Below are 13803 nucleotides of genomic sequence, written 5' to 3'. Positions count from 1 at the left end.
TTTCATGCATAATGATGGTGGAAGATTGTATGGAATTGTTATCACTGGCCAACATGAGTAGGGGGCAGCATTTGAGTTAAAGGGAGTGAAGCCATCAGTGGCCAACCCAACACGCACATTCCGAGGGTCGCTTGCAAAACTTGGATCATAATGGTCGAGAGCCTTCCAAGCTGTACCATCAGATGGATGGCTCATGCATTTTGTATTATTACGAATTCCCTCTTTATGCCATCGCATATGTTTTGCAGTCTTCAGAGACAGGTACAACCGTTGAAGCCTGGGTTTCAATGGTAGGTACCGTAACACCTTAACGGGCACACTTGTTATCTGCACACTTCCATCCTTTGTCACCACCTTCTTGTATCTGCACTTCTTACAAAACGAACAATACTTGAGATTTTCATTGTTCTTCCAAAATAACATGCAATTGTTCTCGCACACATGGATTTTTTTATACGGCATCCCTAAACCAGCTAACAGCTTCTTTGAGTAGTAAAAATCTTTCGGGAACTTATGAGGTTTCGGAAGCATGTCCGAAATTAAGTCAACAAGATCATTGTAACAACTTACTGAAAAGTTGTACTTGGACTTTATAGCCATTAACCGTGTCACAGCAGCAAGCTGTGATAAAGTAGTAGCCCCATGTAATGGTTCTTTTGATGATGCAAGCAGACCAAAATATTCCGGTACCTCAGCAGCATTCTCAACCTGTTGGACAAAATCATCCATCATTGCATCCATCCTATCTTCGTTCTCCTCAAAGCTATCAACTAGGTTGTACGGCTCCTGCTCCTGTGACTCCCCATGCTCATACCACCTCTTATAGTTCGGCATGAAACCCCACTTGCATAGGTGACGCTCCATATCAATCTTGATTTGACGAGAACAATTCTGACACTTGTTACATGGACACTTTGCCAAACCACCACCAGGAGACAAGGAAAAAACATGATCAACAAAAGCCTGTGTGTTGACCATCCACTCTCGCGTAGGTATTCCGTTACTTGTCCAACCATCATACATCCAACTTCGATCGTCTCTCATTTTCTCAAACTAACTACTTCACATCAAAGTGAGAAATATTACTTCATAAACGATACTAAGCAAACAATAATTATCTAGGAAATGTAACACAAATATTTTAAAAGTAATACAGTTTAAGAGTAATACAAATAATTATGTAGTGGACAACAATGCATCACTAAGTTTAATAGTTATTCGGTCAGTTCAAAACTAGCAGCAAAGAGAACGGGCAAGTATACCTGTGGGCCGCGGTGTGCCGTGGGTGCCTGCGGGGGCGGCAGCGGGGCACGGCGTGGGTCCTCAGCGGCGGCGGGGCCGCGATGCGGCGGAGGTGGCCGCAGGGCACAGCCGCGCGGGAGCCCGCGAGGCGGGCGGCCGCGGGCGGGGCAGCACGTGCCTGGGCGCGCGGCCACGGGCACGGGCACGGGCAGGGGCGCAGGGGCGCGCGCGGGTAGGGGCGCGCGGGCGCCGGCACGGCAAAGGGCTGCCGCGCGCGGGGGCAGGGCCGCACGGGCACGGGAAGGGGCGCGCGGGCACGTGCAGGGGCGCACGGGCACGCGGGCGCCGGCAGGGCAAAGGGCTGCCGCGCGCGGGCACGGGCACGGGCAGGGGCGCAGGGACACGCGCGGGCACGGGCACGGGCAGGGGCGCAGGGGCGCGCGCGGGCAGGGGCGCGCGGGCGCCGGCACGGCAAAGGGCTGCCGCGCGCGGGGCAGGGCCGCACGCGCACGGGAAGGGGCGCGCGCGGGCAGCCGCGCGGCGCACGGGCACGGGCACGGGCAGGGGCGCAGGGGCGCGCGCGGGCACGGGCACGGGCAGGGGCGCAGGGGCGCGCGGGCGCCGGCACGGCAAAGGGCTGCCGCGCGCGGGGGCAGGGCCGCACGGGCACGGGAAGGGGCGCGCGCGGGCAGCCGCGCGGCGCACGGGCACGGGCAGGGGCACGCGCGGGCAGGGGCGCGTGGTGGCCGGCGGGGCGCACGGGGGCGGCGGCGGAGGCGGGGGCCGCGGGGCCGCGGGGCCGAGCCGCGCGGGGCGGCGAGGGGCGGCCGGTGTGCGGCGGGCCGCACGGGGCGCACGGGGCGCGGGGGGGGGCGCGGAGGCTGGACACGCGGGGCGGCGCGGGGCGAAGGCGGGGGCCGAGGCGGGGCGCGCGCGGGGGGCGGCGGCGGGGGCCGCGGGGCCGGGCGGCGCGAGGCGAAGGCGGGGACCGAGGCGGGGCGGCGGGGCGCACGGGGCGCGGGGGGGCGGTGCGGGCGGCGGCGGCGCGGAGGCTGGGGCCGCGGGGCGGCGCGGGGCGAAGGCGGGGGCTCAGGCGGGGCGCGCGCGGGGGCGGCGGCGGCGGGGGCGGGCGGGCGCGGGGTCGGGCTGGGGAGCGAGAGGAAGAAAGGTGTGAGGGTGGGGGTACTGCGCGCGGTAGTTAGGGTAACTTTATTTTCGTCGGCCTGGTTTGCCGACGAAAATAGGACCCGTTATTTTCGTCGGCCACGAGAGGCCGACGAAAACAGGTCTATATTTTCGTCGGCCACCAGTCAGCCGACGAAAATGAGTCCTTTTTTTCGTCGGCTAGTTTGTTGCCGACGAAAATAGTCATATGTTTTCGTCAGCCTGTCTTGGCCGATGAAAACAACAGGTAATTTTTCGTCGGTCAGTTACGGCCGACGAAAAAATACGGGTAATTTCGTCGGCCACTTAATTGGCCGACGAAATTAATTTTGGCCGACGAAAATGTCCTGTTTTCCTGTAGTATTCTCTATCTTCCACAACTGAACTACCTCAACTCCTGCACCTATGCTGCATCTGGGATCAAGTTAAAGGATATTCCTATTATTTGTGAATATCCAGATATCTTTCCAGACGATTTGCCTGGAATGCCCCCAGATAGAAATATTGAGTTAATCATAGAACTCCAACCTGGCACAGCCCCTATCTCTAAGAGATCTTACCGTATGCCTCCTAACGAGTTGGCCGAGTTAAAAATCCAACTCCAAGACCTCTTAGACAAGGGTTTCATTCGTCCGAGTGCGTCATCATGGGGTTTTCCAGCCTTATTTGTGAAGAAGAAAGATAATAGCCTAAGGCTATGTGTTGACTATCATTCTTTCAATGCGGTAACTATCAAAAACAAATATGCTCTACCCCTCATTGATATTCTCTTCGATCAGTTAGCCAGAGCAAAAGTATTCTCCAAAATTGATCTCCGTTCCGGCTATCATCAAATTAAGATCCGGCCAAGTGACATTCCAAAAATGGCCTTCTCCACTCGATATGGTCTATATGAATACCTAGTCATGTCGTTTGGTCTTACCAATGCTCCCGCCTATTTCATGTATCTCATGAATTTTGCCTTCATGCAAGAACTCGACAAATTTGTTGTGGTCTTCATTGATGACATTTTGATCTACTCCAAAAATTCAGAAGATCATGCCAAACACCTTCATGTCATTCTTCAGCGATTAAGAGACCACCATTTATACGCCAAATTCTCCAAGTGTGAGTTCTGGTTAGATACAGTGAAATTTCTGGGCCATACCATTTCTGGTGACGGAATATCCGTTGACCCCAGTAAAGTACAAAAAGTGATGGATTGGAAACCTACAACCTCAGTCCATCAGATCCATAGTTTTCTTGGTCTAGCGGGCTATTATCGTTGCTTCATCCCGGATTTCTCCAGAATGGCCAAACCTATGACCGAACTACTAAAGAAAGGTGTTAAATTCTCTTGGGATCAAAAATGCGATGATGCATTCCACACTCTTAGAGATCATCTTACTACTGCTCCAGTTTTAGCTCAACCAGATGTGTCAAAACCCTTCAACATCTATTGCGATGCATCAGGAACGGGACTTGGTTGTGTACTCATGTAGGACAACCGAGTAATTGCGTATGCATCACGAGCACTCAGGGTTCATGAACAGAACTATCCTACCCATGATCTCAAGCTTGCAGCAGTCATTCATGCCTTAAAGATCTGGAGACATCATTTGATGGGTACAAAATGTCACATTTACACTGACCACAAGAGCCTCAAGTATATCTTTACACAAGCAGATTTGAATATGAGGCAAATACGCTAGCTAGAACTTATCAAAGATTACGATTTGGAAGTACATTATCATCCAGGCAAGGCTAATGTCATTGCGGATGCACTTAGTCGCAAGGCACATTGCTTTTGCTTTTCTGTAGAAGCTTTCAATGAGACTCTCTGCTAGGAAATGAGAAAGCTCAATCTAGAAATCATTCCCCAAGGTGACTTGAACCATCTCTCAGTTGAAGCCACGCTTAAGGATAGCATTGTTCTAGCTCAACAACGCAATAAAGGAGTCCGAATTATTAAGCAGAAGATAACACAAGGAGAAGGAAAGTATAAATGCTTCCGAGTAGATCCAGAAGGAGTTTTATGGTTCAACGAACGTATCATTGTACCTAAGGACCATAAGCTCCTTAAACAGATATTGGATGAAGCTCACCTATCTAAATTCTCTATGCACCCCGGCAGTACAAAGATGTACCAGGATCTGAAACAAAACTTTTGGTGGACTCGTATGCGACGAGAAATTGCCAAGTATGTCTCAGAATATGATATCTGCCAAAGAGTAAAGGCTAGTCACTTGAAAACTGCTGGTATTCTTCAACCTCTACCTATTCCCTCTTGGAAGTGGGAGGATATCAGTATGGACTTTACTGTTGGTTTGCCCAATACTTCTCTGAGGCATGACTCCATTTGGGTAATTGTCGATCGATTAACCAAGACTCCACATTTCCTTCCCATGCATACTACGTATAACGTCAAAAAGTATGCCGAGATTTACCTAGATCAAATTGTTCGTCTTCATGGAATACCTAAGACGATAATTTCTGATCGTGGAGCACAATTCATCACTCGGTTCTGGGAGCAACTTCAAGATGCTCTTGGAACTAAGTTAATCCGAAGCTCTGCATATCATCCTCAAACGGATGGACAGACTGAAAGAGTAAATCAGATTTTGGAAGATATGCTTAGAGCTTGCGTCCTTCAGTATGATAAGAATTGGGATAAATGCTTGTCACTGGCAGAACTTTCTTACAATACCAGCTATCAGACTAGTCTTAAAATGGCCCTGTTCGAAGCATTGTACGGTCGCCGGTGCCGAACTCCTTTGAATTGGTCACAAACCGGTGAGCGTAAAATTATTGGACCTGATCTAGTTGTTGAAGCAGAGAATAAGATAAAGATTATCCAGAACAATCTGAAGACAGCCCAATCTCGACAGAAAAGCTACGCTGATATACGAAGAAGACTACTACAGTTTCAAATCGGAGACTTCGTGTATCTTCGAGTATCTCCTACTCGAGGTGTTCAAAGGTTCGGCGTAAAAGGGAAACTTGCTCCTCGATACATCGGACCCTTTGAAATCCTGGAAATCTGTGGACCCGTAGCTTACCGTCTTCAACTTCCTTCTCAATTAGCGGCCATCCATAACATCTTCCATATATCCCAACTCAGAAAGTGTGTTAAAATTCCTACCGAAATCATCGATTCCCAAGCCATCGAAATCGAGCCTGATCTGACCTATACAGAATATCCACTTAGAGTGCTAGACACCAAAGAGAGAAGCACTAGAAGAGAAACCATTAGGATATTCAAGATTCAGTGGAACCATCATATGGATGAAGAAGCAACATGGAAAACTGAATCTTATCTTCAGCATAATTTCCCAGACTTCTTTCAAGCCAACCTCCGAACTTGATCATTCAATTCTATTCTGTTCCGGAATCTCGGGACGATATTCTTTTTAGGGGGGGGGGGAAGGCTGTGACACTCAGATAATTAGTGTTGTCACACCCTGAATTTAAGTATGGTCTTACGTGCAATAAGTGGTAAAAGTGTGTTTAAAAATGTAAATGCTAAGGGAAAAGGGTTATTTATATAATTATATTTTAATAAAGGTCCTTTTGTGCTAAATGGGTGAACATGGAGGGTAGAATTCAAAAGTATGAGGGTTGTTTTGCAAAAATTACAAACTTGTGTTTAAAACGCAAAAGTAGGTGAAACTACCTTTGGATATAAATGTGCTGTAATTTTAAAATAGGATTTATGCAAAGTTTAGAAATCTTGTTAAATTTCAAATTGATTGCAAATCCATAGCTCTTCTATGGATGAACCTTAAAGCAAAGTTGTACATTTTGAAAAACTACACACTTTTGCTTTTGGGCCCATCTCCATTTGAGCACTGGTGTGAAAGTTATTCATGCTTTACAGTAGGGTCCCTGCATTTCTCTGAAATTGCAGTTGGGTCCTCCTTCATCTACCTCTCTCTTCCTCTCCTCTGTTTCTCCTCTGCCGCACGCTGTCGCCACTGCTCGGCCATGTGCGCCGCCCTGCCACCTCTGCGCTGCCTTAGTCCGAGCCACGTGCCGCTTCCCCACTTGCCCCGCCGCTCACCAGCCCTCGCGCTGGCTTCCCCTTGCCTCGCCACGCCGCCCGCTTCCTGCCCGAGCTGCACTCCGCCGCCGCTCGCCGTCGCAGCACCTCCCGCGCCACCTCCTGCCTTCCGACATCCCACGCGTCACACTTCTGCCATGCCGCCGCCCTCCCGACCCCGTGCTAGCCTGCTCGAGCGGCCTCCACGTCGTAGAGCTCCTGCCCAAGCACCGCCGCGATCGCCACGCGCGCCACCGACGCCAGCTCCTGCTTGCGCCCGATCACGTTCTCTTCTGGACCCCGAGCTCTTCCTTTAGCTTTCCTAACACATGCTCTAGATCTTGCACACTTCCTTTCCGCCTGATTTTCCCTACCCCAACCGCCATTGCTCACCGGACATCCGCCGCGACCCCGGCTCACCATTGGCAGCTTCTGCCACTGCTCCCTATCCTCGATCCGAAGTGCGATCAGCATCCCCATGATCCACCGCAGCTCACCAAGTAATCCAATCCCATTTTCTTCCACCAGAAGTGCCAGACCGAAGCACTGGCGAGCCTTCTTCCTCCGCCGCTGCTCGGCCTTCCGTCGACCCACTGGCACAACCCCTTCACCGCCCTCCGTCGCCCTAGCCTGCAGAACACCAGCCGCCATTACCACCGGTGAGAACCCGAGCTCCCCCCCCCCCCCCCCCCCGCCGTCGATTACCCCTCTCCGCCCTGTCTCTGTCCAAATTGAGTTGGGGGAAAGCATCCCTGCACTCCCCCGGTGCTTACACGCGCCTTGTTCCCCCGTGTTCGCCGGCCCCTCACCGAGAACGACGACGCCCTGACGCGGCCACCGCCATTGCTCGTCGCCGGCCGTGCTCCGCCGTCGATCCTGTTGCACATCACCCACTGGTAGACACCGTAGGGTTTGTAGGTCACGTAGGACCAGACCATCTCCGGCCAGGACCTCGCCGCCGGCGAGAACACCGGAGACAGGAACGCTGGGCACCATCGAACGCCGGCAAGGGCATATTTGTAATACTTTGTTTTGTTCTAGGGGTCTCAGTGCTAGTTACCAAGGACCCTAGTGTAAACTAGTGTATTATTTCATGTGAACCATGTTGCTGTCTTTTAAAATTCATAGGAAATTGTACAAAATTCCAAAAATTGTCAAACCAATTTTGTTGGAAACTAGATTTCAAACTCTACCACTTTTATTAATGAAGATTAGTTTGAAACTAAATAGTTTTGGATATATTTTAAACTTAAGGTAAAAGGGTATAATATACATAACTTCTACATACTAGCTTTGTTTATTGTGATTTTTAGTAGGTAACTTCTATAGGCCATGTGTGAGCTTATCTAAAAGTTTCAAAACTAATACTGTTTTGTAGTTGAAATTCTTTTGAATTTGGGTAATTCAAATTTGAGATGATTCGAAATTAATTAAGCATGTTCCTTAGGCTTAATTAATTAGATCTTTTTGTCATAAACTAATGTGTTGATAATTAGTCTATAATTAAATTTTCAAGGCCTTATAATTCTATTTACCTAAGATTTGAATTTAAACTTGGAATTTGAATTCAAATTCAAATGTTTTAGTCTCTGTTTACAGTAAATTCAATACTATAACCATAACCTAAGTATAAATGATAATTTAAAAGATAAAAACCCCTTGTTTCATGAGTTCATGTGTGTTAATTATTGGATTGCAATTTTATTGTGAAATAAAATCTTTAACTCAAGCACCATCTCAATTAAATTGTTGCATATCATGTAGAATCAACGACGCTCGATGACGGAGACTACGAGTTGGTCTTGGGACTAAGACCAAGGGTTTTCTGAAGACCAGACAAACGTCGCCGTGGATCTAACTGAAGCCCCGAACCAAAGTTCGGAAGTCTCTGACCCTCCTACCCCCAACCCCACTCAAGAAGGCAAGCCCCGATGCATACCCTAGTATTTCAATTTACTACAATTTCATTATTATATTATATATCTTGCATTACGTCTAGGAGTTGAAATGGAACCCTAGTTGCATAAGATCTTAGGAATCCAATGTAATGTACCCGAGTCCTTATCGCGTAGACACTCTGCTAAATAGGGCTGGTAAAAGTCGAGTGATTTTCTGTCACTCGCGCGACATAGGAGTTGCGTGTTTACTACTCTGCAATCACTATAAGGATAATGGACAGGGTCATGTACGGTACCATGACCTGGAGGTTTACCCTGTCTGTTTTGATAAAAGTTGTTAAGGTCGCAACGTGTGGTAGTGGTGGTTAAGCGTTTCAAAGTACTAGCCACATACCGCGAAATATGGTAAAGCGGTAAGCCTAGTAACCAATCGGCCCGGCAAGTGGACATACCTCCCACCACTCGTAATTTGGTTTTTCTCACGCACCGACGTGCGGGAGTATGTTCTGCAAGGCAGATAGGAATATGGGATCATGTAGTCGCGCTACAGACGTATATCCTGCACAATTGGTGTGCGTACGGTCCTACAGTCGCTTGTGGTGGCCCTGTTCCACGAACCGGAATGAAAGGCAAACGGTTGCTTCGGAATGATCTTTGGATGTTCCAAGCGTGTGAGTTAGGTTTACCCTTGCAAATTTGAATTCGATTCAGTCTCACGAAGATTGAGACTGTTTATTCCTTCTGCCGCATAGAGTAAGAAGTGTAACTAATGATGGAACAATCTTGATGGATGATAATCAATACCCTGCTTGTTTAGTGTAGGTGCTAATCTAGAATGGTTAATCAACTAGGATATGAAAGCTAAAATTTGAAAGTAGTTTATACTCTTTGTTGCTTTTCAGCTGAAAATAAACTCAAAGCCTTTACAATGCCTTCACGAGTCTAGTTACGGGCTGAAGTATACCCAATCCCGGGTACGCCTTGCTGAGTATTAGAATACTCAGTCTTGCTAATATCTTTTTTAGGTATAGCCTTCGAGAGTCCCACAGACAACCCTGCATGGCCAACGCCTATTCCTTTTGGCTGGTCCGTGGAGTGGGACCCGTCCCCGGCTGGCAGTGACCCTCCTGAGTGACACCAGGCCTTGGGCTGAGCATGGTGTCAACCTTCGCGACGTGTGTAGTCGTGTGTTCTTTTCCTTCTGCTGTGAGCTTGGACAAGCTGTTCAGCTTCTCAGTTTGAACACTGTTTGTATAAGTTTTAGTTTAAGCTTGAACAAGGTTTGTAATAATATTTGCATATCTGTAAATTGAAAGTTGATGAGCTGTACTGTGACCGTAAACTCGCCTTCATGCGAGGTAAACCTATTTCGATCCTGTTGAGCCGTGGTTGTATCGGGCGGAGACCCGACAGACCAATGGTTTGTTCCGTTTGAAGTGCGTTGAGTTAGTATCGGCTAACAGTGATGACTAGCGCACTTGAGCCGGAATAATATAGGCGGTTCTGCCACACTAGGCACATCCTTAGTTCGGATCCATCATATTGTAGACACATGCATGCATATAAAGTAAATGTGTGTATTTAGAAGGTTATTAGGACTGGAATATGATCAAGGACCACTTGCCTTTGTCAAAGAACAGCTGCTGCTCAGGAACGTCTTCAAAGTCTTGCTCTTGCGGACCCTCGAACGGCGCACCGTCTATCATAACATGCAAGTACATACAAACAAATAAATACAATAAATAAGAAATTGTACACCAAACAATATAAACAGATCAAACATCATTATAAAACTATTGCATACGTCGAAAGGGTCGCGTAAGCATGAGAATCGATGAAATTCAACTTCGTGTCCATTGACTCATGTAACTTCTACCAAAATCGAGAAGTGAACTGAGTAGCTCTGTCTGCCACTATCTTCTTAGGTACCCCATGCAAACACACAATTCGGGAGATATACAACTCTGCTAATTGTGCTCCTGTGTAGGTAGTCTTCACCAGAATGAAGTGAGCTACTTTGGTCAAACGATCCACTATGACCCATATAGAATCATAACCATCTTGTGTGCGTGGCAACCCCATAATGAAATCCATACCAATTTCTTCCCATTTCCATTCTGGCACCTTCAATGGCTGTAACAAACCGGTTGGTCTCTGATGTTCTGCCTTGACTCTTTGACACACATCACACAGTGCCACATGAGCTGCAACATCATGCTTCATGCCATACCACCAATATCTCTCCTTCAGATCCTAATACATCTTGGTACTGCTAGGATGGATAGAATAAGCCGAGTCATGAGCCTCCTGCAAAATATTCTCATGAAGGTGATCCACATCGGGCACACATATCCTCTTTTGGAACCACACCATTCCATATTCATCTTCAGTGAAGTCAGGTACCTTGCCTGCTTCTATCATCTTCTTTATCTCCTGAATCTTAGCATCTTCAAGCTAACCCTTCCATATTTCCTGTTCGAGAGTTGGCTCCACATCCATAGTGATTCCTTCCATATGAGCAACGAACCCAAGGTTGAGTTGTTCAAACTCTTTATACAATTCCCGAGGCATCTGGCTAGCTATTGTCGCGTTCACATAGCTCTTGCGACTCAAGGCATCGGAACCTACATTTGCCTTCCCCGGATGATAGTGTATCTCCAGGTCATAATTCTTTATGAGTTCTAACCATCTTCGTTATCTATGGTTGAGGTCATTCTGAGTAAAAATGTACTTCAGACTCTTGTGATCGGTGTATATCCAACATCTGTGACCCAACAAATAGTGCCTGCATATCTTCAGAGCATGTACCACTGCTGCTAACTCCAAATTGTGTGTGGGATAGTTTTGCTCATGTTTCCTGCACTGACGAGATGCATATGCAAGCACGTGTCCCTCTTGCATCAATACACAACCAAAACCTTGTTTAAAAGCATCACAGTAGATGTCGAAACTTTGTGAATATCAGGCATAACCAATACTGATGCGGTAGTCAACGTTTTTCTCAACTCATCAAAGCTGTTCTGACATGCCTCTGAACATATAAACTTCTTTTCTTTCTCTAGTAGTGATGTAAGGGGTTTCACTATCTTAGAGAAGCCTTCTATAAACCTCCTGTAATATCCCGCGAGTCCCAGAAAACTCCGGATCTCTGACACTGTCGTTGGCGGTTCCGAACTCAACACATCTTTGACCTTCCCTGGATCCACTGCAATACCTCCGCCTGTGATAACATGATCAAGGAACGAGACCTCTTTCAACCAGATTTCACATTTGCTGAACTTGGCATACAACTGATTTTCTCTGAGTTTCTATAGAACAAGCCTCAAAGCTTCTTCGTGTTCCTCCTCATTCTTGGAGTACACCAAAATATCATCAATGAACACTATCACAAACTTGTCAAGATACTTCATGAACACTTTATTCATCAGATACATGAAATAAGCTGGAGCATTAGTCAACCCAAATGATATTACAGTATATTCATAAAGCCCATATCTGGTAGTGAAAGCTGTCTTGGCAATATCTGAGGGTCGTATCCTTAGCTGATGACATCTTGACCTCAAGTTAATCTTGAAGAATACTCTAGCTCCCTTCAACTAATCAAACAGGTCTTCTATATGAGGCAACGGATACTTGTTCTTAATGGTAACCTCATTCAATGCTCTATAATCAACACACATCCTCTGTGTACCATCTTTCTTTTCAACAAAAAATATAGGTGCTCCCCAAGGTGAAGAATTAGGGCTAATGAACTGCTTATCTAACAATTCCTTTAACTATTTCTTAAGTTTCTCTAATTCACCAAATGACATTCTATATGGCCTTTTAGCAATAGGTGTAGTACCAGGTAAAAGATCTATGAGGAATTCAATGTCGCGTTCAGGTGGCATACCTGGCAATTCATCGGGGAAGACGTCTGGGTAATCACACACAACTCTAATATCCTCAATCAAATATGCCTTCAGCTGATTCACTGCACAGTCTGCTGCCGACGGAAGTGTTGCAACAAACTCAAATTGTTCACCTTCTGGGCTCGTGAGGATCACTGACCTTTAGGCACACTGAATAACTGCATCAACCTTGCTCAGCCATCCCATTCCCGGTATGATGTCTATTCCCTTGGAATCTAATACTACAAAATTTGCATGAAATTCCCTGCCCACAATCTTGAAATTGACGCCAAGGCACTGATACATGGCCTTCATATTTCCCCCAGACGAACTAACTAGCATGTGGCTTAATATAGAATGCACGGGAATGCCATGTTTTGTGACAAACTGAGCAGAAATAAAGGAATACGATGCTCCAGAATCAAATAAAATTGATGCAGGGGCTGAGTTGACTAGAAACATACCGAACATAACGTCCTGAGCCTCCTGAGCGGTCTCCACGGCCAAATGATTCACACACCCGCGGATGAAGTTATGCTAGACCCTTGTTGTTCTGCGGTGTCTGGTTGTTGTTTCTGGGCTGTTGCTGCTGCGGAGTCTACCTCTGTCCACTGTTGTTGAACTGGCCTTGAGTGTTTCGGGCATTTCCCTTGGTGGAACGATTGGCGTAGTGACTAGTCTTGCCACATCTAAAGCACGTGTTACCACTAGTGGGAATAGGGGTATTGTTCCTCATAGGTGTTCCAGCAGAGGTGTTCTAGCAATTCCGCGAAAAGCTGGGACGCTGCGCTGATTGACCAGCATGCTAAGCTTGCTGCTACTGCTGGCTCTGTTGGTTGGGGTGCTGGTACTGATTCTGCCCATAGTTGACACCCTGTCCTCCAGTGCGAAAAGGCGTTCCTTGCGGGGGGCACAAAGCGAGGGCGTGAGTTGTTGCTGAACTGCCCTGACGACTCAAACTTCCTCTTCTGCTCACCCATCTCCTTGCGAGCATGCTCCACCATGTTGGCATTGTCCACCATCTTCTGAAAGTTTTCAAAAGTGTGCACCATCAGCTGATACTTGATAGAACCAATCAGACCATCCCTGAAGTGATCCTGCTTCTCTGCGTCATCTCCTACATCTGCGGGAGTGTAGCAAGATAGTTGGATGAACTTGTTCTGGTACTCACTCGCAGACATGGCTACCTGTTTCAGCGCAAGGAACTCTTGCTTCTTGAGCTTCATCAGACATTTGGGGATGTGTTGCTCCCTGAACTTGTTCCTAAACTCCTGCCAGGTGATGGTGTTGGGGGTGCCATGAGCTGCGGTGTAAGCATCCCACCAATCTGCGGTGGTTCCTTCCAGTCAGCCTGAAGTGTAAAGGACCTTCTCCTTGTCAGTACACTAGACGATGTTCAGCATCTTCTCCACCATCTTGATCCAGTCATTAGCTTGCAGAGGATCCGGTGAGTGAGAAAATGAGAGAGGTTTGTGGCTCATGAATTCCCTGTGCCTGTCTCTAGCTGGCGGTGGTGGCAGTGGTGGAGCTTGGTTCATCTGAGCCTGCATGTTGGCGATAGTGTTCGCCATGTTGGTTAGCAGCTGAGTCT

The sequence above is a fragment of the Panicum hallii genome, chromosome 3 (assembly GCF_002211085.1).
Source record: "Panicum hallii strain FIL2 chromosome 3, PHallii_v3.1, whole genome shotgun sequence".
Taxonomy (NCBI): domain Eukaryota; kingdom Viridiplantae; phylum Streptophyta; class Magnoliopsida; order Poales; family Poaceae; genus Panicum; species Panicum hallii.
This window is presented reverse-complemented; position numbering follows the sequence as displayed.